The sequence below is a fragment of the Plodia interpunctella genome, chromosome 20, assembly GCF_027563975.2.
Source record: "Plodia interpunctella isolate USDA-ARS_2022_Savannah chromosome 20, ilPloInte3.2, whole genome shotgun sequence".
NCBI lineage: Eukaryota > Metazoa > Arthropoda > Insecta > Lepidoptera > Pyralidae > Plodia > Plodia interpunctella.
The window spans coordinates 6694101-6707585 of NC_071313.1; the positions used below are offsets into that span (position 1 = coordinate 6694101).

General features: G+C 38.4%; 2 long non-coding RNA genes across 2 annotated transcripts; one reads left to right on the top strand and one right to left on the bottom strand.

The window, feature by feature from the left end:
• The first annotated feature begins 7450 nt into the window (after window positions 1–7450).
• LOC135309928 (uncharacterized) lies at window positions 7451–10827 on the top strand. Its single transcript, XR_010370191.1, has 2 exons — window positions 7451–8295; window positions 9149–10827. It is a non-coding gene; the product is annotated as an uncharacterized LOC135309928 (long non-coding RNA).
• Window positions 8589–10290, bottom strand: LOC128678589 (uncharacterized). Its single transcript, XR_010370192.1, has 2 exons — window positions 10153–10290; window positions 8589–9100 (listed from the first exon to the last, which is right to left on the bottom strand). It is a non-coding gene; the product is annotated as an uncharacterized LOC128678589 (long non-coding RNA).
• Window positions 10828–13485: the final 2658 nt, after the last annotated feature.

The window sequence follows — 13485 nt, forward strand, 5'->3', positions numbered from 1 at the left end:
CTCTATGGAACGTTTTGGACTCGCCAAAAAAGTGTGACTTTATGTCAAAGAGTTCTTCAGTAATCATGGTATTTCTTTTACTAGTGGGCTTATTTTTAGAGGTGTTTCCATATTTAAACAAAACAAAATTGAGTCATGTAGCCTAGGTATTATTAAATTGCAATTTTAAGCATCTGAAAAGGTTGGTTACACCTGCTTTTAATAAAATCATACAATTACCAGAAACGAAGGCTACGACCTTGATTGTGAATCCCTAGACATGTCTGTAAAGGAATATTTCAAGACTAGCGGTCCACCCCGGCTTCGCCCATGGTACAAACATAGCCTAGAGCACTCAGGGAGATCTTAGCTATCCATTGGTGAAAGAATTTTTGAAATCGGTCCGGTAGTTGCTGAGATAATTGCGTTCAAACAAACTCTTCAGCTTTATAATAATTAGTATAGATTAGCATTATTCTATGTGACAGGGACTGAGTTTTAAAAATAATGTTAATAAATAATAACCATATACAAGTCTCAAAAAAAAAAAAACAAGAAATGATAAGAATAGAAGAAAGTCTTTAAAAAAAAATAAAATGCAATAAATAGAGTTTGTCAAAGAGAATTAAGTTTTCAAGACAAATTTTAAATTCAGTGTAAAAAACAACTACAACTTATGTATACAGTAGAATCCGGATATAACGACCTTACTATGTCATATTAACCGGATGACGCACAAAACAGTTTTCTTATTTATGTAGTTAAAACATTTCATAGAAATCACAAATGCTTTATTTTGATAGTTCTTAAACATTACAAATTACAAACATAGGTATATAAACATAGGTACATAATGTACTGTAATAACAATGCGTAAATAAAATACACAAGCACTACAGACAAAGCTCTGTGTTACTAACGTAGAAAGTCTGTTATTTGAGTTTGTTTTTGACAAACTTTTGTTCGGTAGTAAGAATGTCGTACGGCATTGTGAATTCGTGACATCATTGTTTTCATAAGATCATCATCAAAGTTAGTCTGAACAAATACACTGAGTGTTTCTGCAGCCTTCAATGCTTCAGACACTCAAAGTCGGATGAATCTTAATAAATAATAATAAATAATAAAAAGTATTTATTGTCAGTTTCTTACATTACGTTACAAAATAAATTAAATAAGAGCACCGGTAGACATTTTTCAGCAAACCCGCCATCGAACTAGGCATGGGCCTGTGTCTCGATTGGCGAGCAGCGTAATAAATGTTCCATGGTATATAAAAGAAACTTAAAAAAGATATCTTAATATGGTACAATAATTCCCAATCTAGATTGCTCTGTGCTTTGGGAATCCGTGCAATAGTATTAAACAAGATAAAAATAAGAAAAATTATAAGAATGTATATAACTATTCCTACAAAAATGCTCTCAGCTGCCAGTTCACATTTAAAATAATAAATACGAGATGTGTATGCGTGTAAGTGTATATGTCTGTTGTGTCATGTAATTGTATGTTTAAATCTATTATTATGTTTGGTTAGGTTAGGTGTGTGTGAGTTAAATGTCTGTTGCCAAAAGGTTTTCAGTTTCTTGATAATTTAAAGTTAATAGCCATTGGTGAATTTTAGATTTACATTCCCGTTTGGTACAAGGGTACAATTTTAACTTCTTGTTGGCTTTATTGTAGATTCGACCACTCAATACTTTAAAGTGTCGCGCCGCTAGGGCAGTTCTGTGTTTGAGAATGGTGCAAACACGGTCATGTCTACGTTTTCGAGTACGAAGCGATGGGTCATAAGTAAGTAGCGAGTGTTTGCGGAGCAATGTCAGTTTGATGAAGAGTTGTCTCACGGTTAAGACCAAAGTATCGGCGTAAAGTTGACTTGTAGAGTAGCGATAAGATTTTTTAGTCATAACCTTAAGCACTGCTCTTTGTGCACGCCCCAGCGGTAATAATATAGTTTTCGCTGCTCCTCCCCATGCCGTGATGCAATAAGATAGTATCGATTGACATAAGGCAAAATAAACCAATTTTAAAGTTCTCTTGTCAGCACATATATTGAGTTTATGAAATATATATACAAGTTTTCTTATTTTGGGTATAAGTGTTTTAATATGTTTTCCCCAGTTTAAAAATTGGTCTATATAAACACCCAAATATTTAATTGCTTCATTTCTAGCTACAACAGGACAAGAGCAGTGGGAGGAGTGACCACCACAAGTATGAGCCTTAATGATAGTTTCCTCAACCGAGGGTAGCGTAGATGAATTTATGGCAAAAGTAATACACATAGTTTTGCTTACATTGAGGGTTAATAGATTTTCATCAAGCCAGGACATTATAGTAGTTAAGGCCTCCTCCGCTCGTGCGAAAGCCACTTTCCAATTTGGACCCTTAATAATTAACGCAGTGTCGTCGGCATAAGTAAATATATTGCAGTAAGGAATATTAAGTTTACAGAGATCATTTACATAAATTATAAATAGAGTTGGTCCTAAAATTGAGCCCTGCGGAACTCCATAAACCAGCTCCTTCTCGTCACTAACATAATCTCCTATTTTAACTTGCTGGAAACGATCTTGCAAGTAATCCCTGAAGATGGACAAAGCCAGCCCGCGAACCCCGATCCTCTCCAGTTTGTTCAAAAGCAATGGAATCGAGACAGTGTCGAATGCTTTCGAGAAATCAAGGAACAGTCCGACGCATCTGTCCTTATCATCCAGGCCCTGCACTACCGTTTCCAGCAGAGAGTTGACAGCATCTTCGGTGCTAACACCCTTCCTAAATCCGAATTGGTTCCCCGCAATTATCTTTTTAGACTCTAAAAAGGCAACTAAGCGCTTATTAAGTACCTTTTCAAGGATTTTGGATAATGCAGTTAGGATGGATATAGGCCTGTAGTTAGTAACTACGTGTTTATCTCCGGTTTTAAGGATCGGGTGAACTAAGGCTTTTTTAAGGGCATCAGGAAAGATACCTGTCGACAGTGCCAACTGGCATATATGGGTAAGGATTGGAACAAAAATTTTACGAGAGGACTGAATGATACGTGCGGATATTCCATCCCAGCCTACAGCACAATCACTGCGGAGGCTGGTTATTATTGAGTCTATTTCATTTTCGTCGACGTCATAAAGAAAAAGGGAGTCACGTTCAGACTGAAGAATATGACTCGGATTTGAGGGTTTACTACGATTTTGTATAGCTTGGGCCAAATCTTTACCAGCGTTAATAAAAAAGTTATTTACCAGATTAACAGAAGCATTTGGGTTTTCATCCAAATTAAGAAGTGGTCTTGAGTTTGAGTTAATAGATTTAGTGTTCGTTATAGTTTTGATAGCGTTCCAAGTTGTTTTTATATTGTTCTTTGTGTTGCTCAATAATTGTGTATAGTAATTTGTCTTTAAGTTTTTGAGTAGTTTATTTATGAAATTTCTATATCTTGTGTATGTGGTCTTGAGTATAACATTTTCGGGGTTTCGCTGCAATTTTCTGTGCATTCTGTCGCGATTACGGATACATCTAATGACGCCAGGTGTTATCCAGGGTTTAATATTTTTGGTGGTTCGTGTTAATTTAATTGTTCGTGTATTTGTTTTAATAATAGCCGAGATTGTGCTTATGAGGCTATTCACAGCTACATTAACGTCATGCATGCAAAAAATGTGTGAAAAATTTGTGTTCATAATAGCCGCCTTAATGGAATCGTGATCTATTTTAATTCGAGTGTTAGGAATTACTGAAAGTTTTCGTTTTAGGTTCGCCATAAGTATGGTAGGTTTGTGATCGGTCAAATGTGAATCAACTACTAGTGTAGTGGAGGGAAACTTTGACCTTAACATCACGTGATCCAGGCACTTTATGCCTCTGGTGATGAAGTTGTGGGCGGGTAAGAGACCATGGCTAGCATTAAGATCCAAATACTCGTCCAGATGTGAGTCTTCTGAGTCTTGTTTAATATCTATATTTATGTCACCAATGAGGCTAAGTATCTGAAAACGAGACAGAGTCAAGAACAGGTTGTTCAGACTATTTAGAAAGACATCAGCATTGGTATATGATGGCGATCGGTATATACTTACAATTGCAATTTCCCCACCGATTTCGCAGACCAGGCAGTTAGCTTCCTTGATGCAATCCGGCTCATAGATCTTACAGTCAAGGTTATTTTTTATATATATTACGATTCCGCTATTTTGATTAAAGTTTTTATGGGTATGATGTGCATTGTAGCCACTAAGATCTGGGAGATAGGGTGCTGTGGGTAGCCAACACTCGGTCAAAATAATGATTTCTGTTGGCATGTCCATAGCCGCTAACAAAGCTTGAAATTCATCGAAATTGTGATTTATGCTGCGAATATTTAAATGAACTACGCTAATGATTTTATTATCACGTTGTAAATAATTAACACATTCCTCCGGGCGACAAGTGAAGGCCTTCGATACGGCAAGGTTCTCCAGTTCCGAAGATAAAATATTGATATTATCTAAAATCATAATTAAAAGTAAATAAACAAATACAGTAGAAAGGTTTCTGGAAACTAGAGTGATCTTGCCCAAGGAAGGTACTAGTCGGATAGGCGAAAGACCGACATGAGTATATTCGACACAAGAAGAAAACTACACCCAAATTTGTTATACCCAAGATTTCACAGTTATAATTTATTGACAGTACATTAGTTGTGTGATTTATGTGCAAGTATAGTGTGTGTGTAAGTGTGGTGAAGTTACCTGAATGAGTGTAATTACATGTAAAAATACAAAAAAGCAGAGAGTCAGAAGCCGAGAGTAGATAATGAAAAACTAACAACAATGTTTTAAAAATAAAAAAGAAAACAGAAAAAGTACAAGATAGTTCACACATGGGGCAGCCTAGTCACTGCATCTCAATATCTTTCAGATTCATTTCAGAGTCTATTTTGATAGCATGTGCGTGTTCATTTTTACGCAAAAAGATTTTATTATTCACTGCCCAACAAAATTTGTAATTGTGGGTTTTTGCAAATTCGCGACATATATAATATAATTTTCGCTTGCTGCCAGCAATGAAATCTGATACATAAATTGGGCTATTTTTAGCATCCAAGCCTATTAATGACGTATTCAGCTTTTCTTCATTTACACGAGACTGATTAAACTTACGAACGGCCGACAGAAAATTATTCTTGTGTGGGACCGTGGAAAATTCAGCGACGATTGTTTTAGGTTTGCCTGGTTTCGCTGGCAGACGATAAGCATCCCGTATGTCAGACAGCTGGGTGTTGGTACAAGCCACCTCACCGACCTTGATGATATGAGTAAAAATATCTTGTGTCGTTTCATTTTCAGAGCAGGGGACGTTTCTGATCTCGACAGTAGATGGTCTGGAGGTGAGCTGGAGGTCCCTGACTTCTGTTCGCAATTGTTCGATGGTCATAACCATATCTTGCTTCTCTTTTTCCATTAACTCTACCCTTCGAGTCAATCCTTCCTGACTTTCTCTAATAGCTTCAATGTTCTTGATTATTTCTGAATTGGTAAATTGTATTTTTTGATTTTGCTTCTTAATTTCTTTTATATCTTCACAAACTTTATTAAATAAAGTCAATTGATTGTTATGAAAGGATTTCCCTTCATTCATTTCCCTTTTAAAATTGTTTTGTTCGATGCCCGGAGATGAAGATTCCGCCCTAAACCGTTTGGTTCTAGATGTAATATTACATTCCAATACAGTATTATTCTCAAGGCCCGAAATGTCCGGGTCGGACTGCGAGAGAGCGCGGGAGGCTGGAGGTGTACGTTTAAGCGGCATTTTCAAATAGGTAATATCAAGACGTGCGAGAGTAAACAAAGAATCAACAAAGAAATATCAGTCTTAAAGCTCACACTCTCAGGTACAATGTACTATGCGGTCTTTGAATGTCGCGTCGTAGACAGCTAGCGGCTCGTAGCAATGGTCGTCATGTGTAGCACGGTGTCGTAGCGCGGCGTAGCGGCGGAGCGTGGTGGGGACGACGTGTCGTAGGCGCTGTGACGTAAAAATCTTGCTGATTTCGTAGCAGATACTAGTATACGCAAATTTCGCACGTCGGACTCAGTGTATTGATGGAATAGCGGTCGATATTCTCACGCGCAGCCCGCGCGTTCCAGGTTCGAGTTTAGCACCAATCGGTCTTCACACCTCTCCTGACTTTTTAAGATATCTTGTTAAACTGTAACTATCTCACTCGCGACACGCCCAGAGGGAGGGGTCAATGCACTTAGGGCCCGTAAGAGGAAGCAGGAATTGAAATTTTGAGAATTAACCAATCACAAATTTTGAATATTGATTTAAGTTGTACATGGGTGACACACGACTGTACGCGACAAGAGCCCGGCGGCAAGAGGCCTCTGTCTCCTCCTCTGGTTCGCCATCATCACCGTCGCTATCGTTGCTATTCGCGTCGTTGGCGATGATACAATTTTCCACAATGTTTTCATCAGACGGTTCTTCACAAGTGGCGACAGCATCATCGACACACGCGTATTGTTCAAAGTCCTCATTTGTTATGGGTAACTGATGCCTATCAATAGCCCTTGCCCAAACACTTAGCGATACGTCGTCTTCTTTGTTAAAATCATCTGCGTTTGAAGTTATGGTACATTCTATGTTGCTTCGGACAAAACCAGCGTGTTTGTAACAGTTAAAAATCGTACCTTGCTTGAGTTGGGTCCAGGCATCTTGAATCATTAGAATAGCATCAAGAACAGTAATCTTTGGGTTCTCAAAACTAGCGCTTCGACAGCCGTCTAGAAACTGGATCATTTTAAGGACAAGATTTTTACGAAAATGTGTTTTCAAAGCTCGAATAATCCCTTGATCCATGGGTTGCAACACTGATGTTGTGTTTGGAGGCAGAAACACCAGAGTTATGCTTTTCAAGTCTGCTATGTGGGGATGAGCAACCAGTTGTCAACTAACAGCAGGATTTTCTTGTTTTTTTTTTGTAAGTTCATGATAAGTTTTTTTTAACTGTTGGTTGCCACCATCACAGTTATTCTTTCCTTTGATAATTTTCCTCCTTTACATTTTTCACCTTTAAATTTCAAAGTCTTGTCCGGCGTTAATTTATAAAACAGCCCGGTCTCATCTGCATTAAAAATTTATTCATCTGTAAATTGTGCACGTAGAGTAGGCCAAACTTTTTCTAGCCAATCGATTACATCACTTTGTTGAACTGACAAAGATTCGCCAGCAATCTTACCACTAACGATATTGTGTCTTACTTTAAAACGGTTTATCCAACTCATGGAACACGTGAAATTTTGCACGTCTAACTGTCTAGCAAAAAAGTTTGCTTTCTCTTGTAGCAAGGGTCCATTAACAGGTATTCCCCGGTCGCGCTGAAGCTTGAACCACTGTAACAATGCCTTATCCACCTGCTCATGAGTACACGTCCTTACACGTTTGCATTTCAAAACATTGGCATTAAAGAGCGGCTCAATCTTATCTTTATTCTTTTTTATTGTGGATATTGTAGAATGAGATACGCCAAACTCCTTTGCGATGGTTGCATTTGATTCACCGGCTTCCAATCGGTGTAATATTGCACTTTTTTCTTCAATTGTAAAACACTTTCGCTTCACTGAACTCATTTTGTCGAGCTTTATGAACTTATCATAACAGGTGACAAACACTAACTGTGATTTACGTGCGCCAATAAGGAGAGATGAAACGCGCGGGGCGGGGGTGCGAGTACGTAGGTAAATAAAACATTGCTCGAGTGTCGTTTTAACCAGACGTATTATCATAAATAATGGTCGCTATAAGCAGTTGGTCGCTTAAACCGGAGTCGCACTAAACGGTTATATTCTCTTAGTACCTATCTACGAAACCTAAGGGCTAAAACGCACTAGCGGCCTGCCGCGATGCGGTATGCCGATGCGGCAGGCCGCAGCATATACGGTCAGCCGTAACGGCACGCCGTATTCCGGCTAACCGTATGGTCTTGGCTCACTGCGGTCTGCCGCAATCGTCAGTGCTTCTAGAAATTTTGCACATGATGGACGTTGAGGAAGTTGCGGCAGTCATTTATTTATATCATCGTAGAAAATATCGTCAAAAAAATAAACATAGATTTTGGATACATCCTCTATTGGTGACACGACATGACGGCAAAGAGTTTAATATTTTTATTTCAAACCTAAAGAAATTTGAAGATAAGTTCTTTGGATACACTAGGATGTCAGTAAAATCGTATGAAGAATTATTAACAAAACTATATTTAAATATTCGTGGCCAGGATACACGATTTCGGATATCTATATCCCCGGAAGAAAAGCTCATTATAACCATCAGGTAAGAAAACAATATATTAAGTTGAATCACATTTATTTAAGGCACATAGAAATAGAATCACATTAACAAAAAATCTACGGTGAATTAAACAATTCAGACATCAACGAAGCGTCGTCTTGGCTAGCAGATTCCTGAGTTGCCTCTTCAGTTGTATCCATTGAGTGCGTGGATGTACCTGGTAGATTTTGACGGTGTTGGTAACCTGTAGTTGTGGGTTCTCTATTATTGAGTCTACTCTCATACCCTCGGCCAGTGTAGTCACTATCAAGTGTTTGATATCCTCTTCCAGCATATTCACTTTCATACATATGGTTTCGATACCCTCGATCAAATTGCGTACTATAATGAAATGATGGTTGTTGAGCATTTCTAATAGCTCTTATGATTTCACATCTCGCTTCCAATTTATTGGATTCTGGAATTTTTTTGAACTCTCTTAAAAGGGATAACAAAAACAACTTGTCTTCGTCATTTTCCATTTCTTTTTTATACTCCAAGTTTTTGTTCAATACTGCTACTAATTGTTGTCCAATAACGTCTTCATTATTACTTTTTTTCTTTTTTTTCTGACTAACTAAATTCTGTGATGTTTCATATGGGCCATCATGGTCTTGGGAAAGATTGTTGGCAATGTCTGACTCTGTCTCATTTACCATAGTAGAGTCCTTTAAGAATAATAAAATATTATAATAGGTATATGGGCTTTTATGTTTGGCACCTGAACCGCTTTTCATGTTTTTCATATTTTTCGAAGCTTTTACAAAACTATCTTTAATATTCCGCCATTTTTTCATAAGTACTTTACCTGTAACAATAACCATTTAAATTAATAAAAAAATAATTATGTTTTTAGATATTTGGCAACCGGATGTACATTCGCTGAACTACATTACACATTTCGAATTGGTGCGAGTACAATAGCTGAATTTGTTCGTGAAGTATGTTCGGCAATATGGTTACTGTTAAAAGAATCTTGTTTACCGAAGCCATCTCAACAAAGATGGCTAGATATTGCAAAGGGTTTCTCTACAAGAGCTAATTTTCCGAATTGCATTGGGGCTATAGATGGGAAACACATACGGGTAATAAAGCCGTGCCATAGTGGATCCATGTACTACAATTATAAGCAGTTCTTTTCCATTATACTTATGGCTATATGCGACAGTAACTACAAATTCATAACAATAGATGTCGGTGCTTGTGGCAAATTTGGAGACTCAGCAGTTTATCAACACTAACTTTTACAAAAAAATGATAGCAGGAGAACTTGAGATACCAGAATCAGTACCCATATCACAAGTAAATACTATTCCAATGCCATATGTTTTAGTAGGCGATGAAGCCTTTCCCTTATCCACCAACTTAATGCGACCTTATGCAAAACCAAAAAATTCTAATTTAAACACTACTAAGAGAATATATAATTATCGGCATAGTAGAGCACGGCGATATGTCGAATGTTCGTTTGGAATACTGAGCAATAAGTGGCGTATATTCCATAGACCTTTAAATGTGGATATTAGTTTGGCTACTGATATCATCAAAGCATGTTGCATTTTGCATAACTACGTTCGAGACAGAGACGGTTATAACTATGAAGATACTTTAACATGTTACATGTCGCCTGATGTACCAGAAACTCCGAGAACATATAATCGAATAGGTAATAATATCGCTGAAAGAATTCGTGACTCTTTCGCTCAGTATTTTGAACATGAAGGTAAATTGGAATGGCAAGAAAAATATATATAAGTAAATATAATGGCATTAATCCGCAAAATCGCAGGAAATTGCGAATAAAAAGTAGGTATGATGATTGTAACATTGTAACCATGATTAATAAATAACGTAACTTACCGAGTTCTTTCTTTTCTTCCGATGTATCATCTTCCTTTGCATATATATTAATCATTTCCTCCCAACATTTTAACTTTTTATTTCTGTCTGCATAATCAGCGCATTTGCTATCCCATATTGCGGGGCGTTCTTTTATTTCTAAAATGAACTTTTCTGTATCAAAATCCATGACGCGCACGAGTAGCGTCTAGCGCGTGAAACAAGCGACGACGGACTGGCGGGCGGGACGCGGCGTTTGCGACTACCGCGCCGAGTGCGTGGTGGGGATGCGGTGCGCCGCATCATTCAACCGGCGCGGCTCGTCGCAGCTCCGGAACAACCGGAGCGGTTGACGGCTGGCCGCAAATCAGTGCGTCGTTATCGTGCGGTTTCATGTACTAATCGATGTGCGGCCTACCGCAACGGCACGCCGCATGGCGGCCAACCGCTAGTGCGTTATAGGCCTAACTTGAGTGAACATTATCGTCGCTAAAACCGATTAGTTGTTATAAGCGAAGTCGTTATATATGAATTCTACTGTAATAATATATTTTTAAGGACAAATAAAAAAAACCATCTTGCCCCGTATGTGGGGTACGCTATCTTCTTGTCCTGAAGTTGACGCTCTGGTCTTCTTTTGTAGTTTATCACTTTTACCGTCGTCGTTTAGTTTATCACCGTCCTGCTGGAAATAAAAGTCTCTGTGATGCAAAACGGCGAGCGGCACGTCCTCCATTAGCTCCGGTATAACACCTTGCAGCATATCTAGGTATGTACCACCCGTAAGCCGCCCCTCGATGAAGTAAGGCCCGAGTATCTGGTCGCCTAATATCCCGGCTCACACATTTACGCTAAAACGATGTTGGAGGTGATTTTCTTTAATTTTATGTTCATTGTTATACGACCACCAGTGCTCGTTGTGTTGATTATAAATACCAACACGGGTAAACATTGCCTCGTCTGTCCATAAAATTATGGCTTCAGAGTGCGAGAGTATCCACTCACAGAAAGTACGACGGCGTGCGGCGTCTGGTGGCAATAAAGCCTGTAGTTTTTGAAAATGGTACGGATATAGTCCAACTCTGTTCAGCACTTTCCACACTAAAGACTGACTCAGGACAAAACGCCGTGCGGCATCTCGCGTACTTGCCCTGGGATCAGCTTCAAAAAACTCTATAATATCGTTTTCAATTTCCAGAGCCAATGCCGGTCTGCCACCTCCTCTCGAGTGGCCATGATCCAAGAGTGCCGGCCCGTTTACTGTACAAGAAAATTATTTCTAATTTGAAATTTTTCATATTGTTTTTTTTTTTTCAAATAATCAATGTATTAATGGTACTTAATACCTAGAAAAAATTTGGACACTGGATAAAAAATCACCCTGTATATACTAGCAACCCATCCCCTTGGCTAAAACCATAAATTATACACCTAAACTTTACTCACACTTTGTTGGCGAAAACCGTACAATAATCGGTCGGTAGTTTTTGAGTCAATTGCGTTCATATAGACAGACAGACGCCACAGGGACTTTTTATAAATACCTAAGGTTTATGTATTTATTTTTGTATTACGCCGGCTGTACTCGTACAATATCGCCGAACTCGGATATATGCCGACCACATCCTTACGTAGCCACACCCACATGCAGCCGCTGGTGGATACAGCGAATCTAAAGCCCTGTGGTAGGACAACAGAATTCTTGTGTTCTGATGAGAGACAAATAATATATTTCACTTAAATGGAAATTGATAAAAGAAATAAGATTTGTATGTACTCAGCAGACCTTTCTCTTTCGAAGAAGACAGACAGTAAACTTAGGCTTTTCGCACACGGGTCGTAAGCGTAGTTGTCTCGTGCGCGTATCGTAATTACGCTACGTGTACGAGACGCGGAGTGTTCTGCAAACGAATCGTAGCGTAGACGTATCGTTTTGTAATATCTCAGTTGAAATCATGGCGTCAAGCGTACCAGATGTGTTTGAGGAATTTATAGACGACCTTACCTTTTCTTCAGACGAAGAGGATTTCTTGTTTTATGATTTCGTTAGAAGTAGAAAGCGACGTGCTCTTTGGATCCATCCATACATAGAAAATAATTACAAGAAAAGATTGTTTGTTGCTGCTCGTGAACTGTCAGAAAATGATAATAAATTCCGCAGTTTTTATCGAATGAGGAAGGATACCTTTTCAATATTTCGAAATATTTTGGGACCACACCTATAATATTTTTAAAAAATGATACTAACATGAGAGAGGCTGTACCCCCAGAAGAGCGAATCATGATAACTCTACGGTAAGTAAAACTACAACATTTTTAATATTTATTTATTGAAAAAATTATAAATGACAAAATAAGAACCACTAATAACTAAGCACATGTACGTACACGTGTTTGTAGGGTTAACTTTAGACGTAATTTATTCTGTATTGTCATTCCAATTATACTGAGTCTACTCATTTACATTCAAGTCATTGCTTAGTTGACTATCATCTCTGCCAGTTCTGTAATCAAGAGGTGATGCCACTAATGGCTCATCCTCCTGATCAGAAGTCATAGTTAAAGATGCCGCAGAATATGGTTGTTTGTTACAAACATAGGTACATAATGTACTGTAATAAAAATGCGTAAATAAAATACACAAGCACTACAGACAAAGCTCTGTGTTACTAACGTAGAAAGTCTGTTATTTGAGTTTGTTTTTGACAAACTTTTGTTCGGTAGTAAGAATGTCGTACGGCATTGTGAATTCGTGACATCATTGTTTTCATAAGATCATCATCAAAGTTAGTCTGAACAAATACACTGAGTGTTTCTGCAGCCTTCAATGCTTCAGACACACTCAAAGTCGGATGAATCTCCTGTGGTTCGCCATCATCACCGTCGCTATCGTTGCTATTCGCGTCGTTGGCGATGATACAATTTTCCACAATGTTTTCATCAGACGGTTCTTCACAAGTGGCGACAGCATCATCGACACACGCGTATTGTTCAAAGTCCTCATTTGTTATGGGTAACTGATGCAAGGAAATGAACTGCGGCAAGGAAATTTTTCCACTAGGCCCACAAATTCTATAATTTTGCCAGTATTCATCTTGAAAAATTTTTCTATGCTTCCTTTTGTTACGCCAGTACGCTACGACTATCGTAATGACACGAATACCTCACACAATACGCTGCAACACCGCATCGTGTGCGGACTTGTTTGAACATGTTCCTGCTCGTATTGCTCTCGTACTACGCGCGTTCTACGATACGCTTACGATACGACGCCGTGTGCGAAGGGGGTTACTGCAATATTTTTTATACACCATTAGTAATGTCCTTTGTATGGCGAGAAACCAGTATTGGTTT